The sequence below is a fragment of the Octodon degus genome, unplaced genomic scaffold, assembly GCF_000260255.1.
Source record: "Octodon degus isolate 3935 unplaced genomic scaffold, OctDeg1.0 scaffold00009, whole genome shotgun sequence".
NCBI classification, from domain to species: Eukaryota; Metazoa; Chordata; class Mammalia; order Rodentia; family Octodontidae; genus Octodon; species Octodon degus.
Window position 1 is genome coordinate 20,812,247 of NW_004524585.1, and position 4,313 is coordinate 20,816,559.

Below are 4,313 nucleotides of genomic sequence, written 5' to 3' on the forward strand. Positions count from 1 at the left end.
TCCCCTCCATCTCCCCCCATGGTGACTTCTCCACAGGTTCTTCCCCTTTCTCCTCTTGACCAAACTATGCCTTCGTCCTCTCACTCCCTGCCCACTGCCCTCATCCCTTAATTCCTGTATTCCCACAACTCTAAAATAGGCCCCAGTACTGGGGTCTTTTGGGTATGTTCACCTTATAGTCAGTCATAGAGGTATCACACAGATCTCTTTTCCTAAACTTTGGAATGCAGAGTGATGAATGAAAGGAACTGAAATATCCTGAATTTTGCAAGACAGTCAGATCTAGATCTGATAAATTGTCTCTTAATTTATTGCTCCATTAAAGCCCTGGACATTTTTATACAAATTCTCACACCTTCATTCTACTCCACTATTCAGGCTCACTTTTTATTGTCCCTAATGTAAATGTTGGCACAAAACCACACTTTTGTAAACTTTAAAAATATATTTATGGAAGTTCACTTTTCCAAAGCCCTTTCCATAAAAAAAAAATCCCAATTAAAGACAATATATCTAATGCAAATCTGACATAATTTTAGAAGTTCCTCAAAGGACATGAATTCTTTGGTAAGATTCCAAAGTAAATATATTAAACTCTCCTAGAAAATTTATGTTCCCTTCCTTTTTTCACATTTCAATTTATGTAATTTAGAGTTACTCTATATATTTCATTAGGAATTCTAATTGATCTCAACACATTATTTATAGAAAGTACCTTTAGCCTACAAATTTCCATTGTAATTACTTATTAAGGTGTTACTTTCATTGCTCGTAATATCTTAACTGGACTAAACTAAAAAAGAAATCTAATTTACTTGTACCTAAGTCTTTTTTAAGCTCACTTAATTCCTAATTCATACAACAGCATTTTAATCTTCCAAGCAGAGTAATTTCCTAGAATATTATATACAAAAATGTCCATTTTCTGTTCTTGTAATGGTTGGATTGATAGCATTTCTGCCACTACTATTTAAAATTTTTTCAGAATATAATTGATTTTACTGTCAAAAATGTTTTCACGGCAATTGACATAAATATCCCGGGATCAAAAGAATGACATACTCTTTCAAAAATCAGAAGGATTTGGCTCTAATCATAGAGGTATTTAGACGTAAATTGCCTGATACATGGTGTGATTTTAGGAGTTATTTACAGTTTTCCTGCCAATAAATGTGTGAGAAATAAAGAACACCATGATATTTATTAAGAGTAGCAAGCACTGCTAATTCTAAGAATTTTTTAATAATACAGTTAGGTTTTTCTACAGCTTTACTTTTTAGTTGTACATTTCTAGAAAATTTAATTTGTGATCTAAATTTAATTTTCATCATTTAAAAGTAGTTTAAAAGCAGTATTAATTCTCTATATGTCTTAAAACATTATTGTTCTATAATTCAGTAAATGCTGTATGAATATCATCTACAAAGAATTTAGAACCATGTCAGAATTTATAAGTGATAACCATTTAATAAACAAAAAAGACAGAATGACAGTATTGGCTGCCCTTGTTTGTTTTAGATCTTTTAAGCAAGAGTCCATTAATTTTATATCTGTTGTATCATCAAAGCTGCTAACATAAACAGCTTTAAAGAGTTATTTAATTTAGCCAGAAATTCTAAAATAACTCCTTGAATTTTGTTGTTTTTGTTGTAGTTTTTTATTATTGTTGTTGACTGGTCTTGCTTCTTGCTTTTGGTATAGGGTCCTGTTAGGTATTCCAGGCTCACCTTGAACTCATTGGGCAGTGCAGGCTAGTCTTCAACTCATAAGGAGGGTCTTCTTTCTGCAGCCTCCAGAATGCCCCAATGACAGGCTGTGCCACCATCCCCAGTCAAGCATCTTTCTTTTCAAAGCTTGTGCTAGTGGTGGTGAACCTACCGAATGTGTCCTATTTTTTGATACAAAAGATGTATTGTATGAATTATTTTTTCTAACCTAAAAAGTTAGTATTCAGGCTTAATTGGAGTGTTGGCAATTTGTGATAAATAAATGTGTTTGGGGTTGAGATCTCGCTAACAGGCTCACCATCACTGGCTTATGCCAACAACCTAGTGAGCAATTAGCTTATTTTGGTTACTGGCATTTTACAAAAGAACTAAAGTATGAACTAATTTTTTTATATTTATGTAGCTTTACTTCATAAAGCTAAACATTAGATAAATCTACTACATCTGAGAACAGTTTAGTAATGCTTGCCAATATTCCAACTTAAAATCACCCTACAGGTGAATTCACTGAAATACACTATTTGAGAAAACATCTGACATCCTTTCATTTTGGAACCTTAGGATACTACTTCTTGCAAGTCAGGTATTTCTCACTTAAGTATTGAATTTTCCTGAAAATCTGAGTTGGTGGATGGTTAGTGGCCATCTTTTAGATCAAATAGTCTCTTTAGCATTAGAAAATGCAGGATGCTAACTCAAATCTCTAAGTTACAGGCTATTACCAAGCCAATATAAGAAGCAAATATCAAGTGTACTTCCAGATGAACTTAAACCCATCTCTCTCTATTTAAAAAACATCACTTGTTTTAAGGAAAAGATAGAAACTCGATACGTAAACTTGCAAAACTAGTACCAAGTGGATGCAGAGTGAACATTCGCTCGTGTAAACTGAGTAATCAATATCAAATCGATTAATATTAGTATGCTGATGCCATTACCATAAATAATTCCTACAAACATAAACTACTTAACATACTTGGTTCAGAGGTACAGATACAAATAAATGAATACTCTTTCTTCTTTTTTTCTAAATTATCTCCCTCTGCTTTAAAGATGTCAGAGGCAATGTTCCTGAAAAATATGGGCCATTAAAATAGTTATTGTTGGGGCTGGTGAGATGGCTCAGTGGTCTAAGGCACCTACTTAGAACAAGCTTAGCAAAGCACAGGGACCACGGTTCAATCCCCCAGCACCACATGCCAGCCAGCCCTGCCCCCTGGTGGGCTGAGCTGGCCACACACACACACACACACACACACACACACATAAATAAAAATAAAAAAATAAAATAAAATAAAGTAGTTATTGTTACATTTTTAGTAGTACAGCAGGGAAAGGCACTGAAGTCTATTGACTGTCCCCTATTAGCTCATTCTCTATTAGGTAATTTTAAAATAATCGTGCTCCCTTGGCACTCACAATGATCCCTGGAGGTGGGCCTCGGTACAACCTCATTATTCCTGACATCACAGAGCCATAATTAGTTATGAATTAGCTTGAAATGCTAGTAACACATTTCATATTCTTGATTATATATTTTATAACATAATACATTAAAATTCAACATATGGCCCTTATTTCAATGACGTACAATTAGTTTGTGTAAGTTAATATTTGTCAAATATTTCCATTATAGGTACATAAAATTGTATAATGTCTCATTTAATACATACTAACTAGTCTATAGAGCTTCACAGTTTGTATAAAATATTATAGGTGCACTTAATATATTTATATGCACACAACATGAACATTTACTATGTATTTCAACAGGGTTAATATTAATATTGGTAACAATAATAATAACCAATTGAAGATCTAAACTACTGAACTGGATAGAATTCTTAGCTACTAATTTACACTATATTATTTGACAACTAAGTTTTTACTTTATCTCTAAGTACCTTCTGTTCCCAAGCATGATTTTCTTCCAGTTTGCTGTCTTTTCGTAGTTTCTTGTGTTCCAGTGTTTTTCCCACAACTTCAGTCTCTAAGAAATAAAGCACTTGTACGGGCTACTGTTCGCTTTGCTAGGCAGTGCTGTTTGACAGACTACCTCCTCTGGGTCAGTCTTCACATTGAGACATAATCATAGCAGATGCTAAGCAAGCACAGTGAAATCAATATAGAATCAGCATGTGTGATCTTGAGTATGCTTCTAAAATAGGAAAGATATCAAAAGGACGGATTACTTGATAACTATTTCAAAAGCTAATATTTTTCATTTAATCAATTTTAAAAACAATTTAAATTGCCTGATTTTTCTGAATTTGAAAAATATTGCTTTCCATAATGTAAAAAGAATAAGAGTATTATGATTTTTGCCACAAAGGCATTTATCTAACCAACCAGATGTACATATCAGCAAAATATTTTTAGAATCTTTCTTTATAACATTTCTTATTTTAGCTATAAATTTTGTTCTACTTATTTAAATGGCCAGGAGGATATATATCATTCTACTTCATTATTTTTGTTTGATAAAGGAAGCAACTGCAAAAGTTTTATTTGTTCAAAGTAAGCAGTGCTATAGATGCAAAACAAAAACCCAACAACTCCCCCAAATACTACTTTCAAAACTGACAT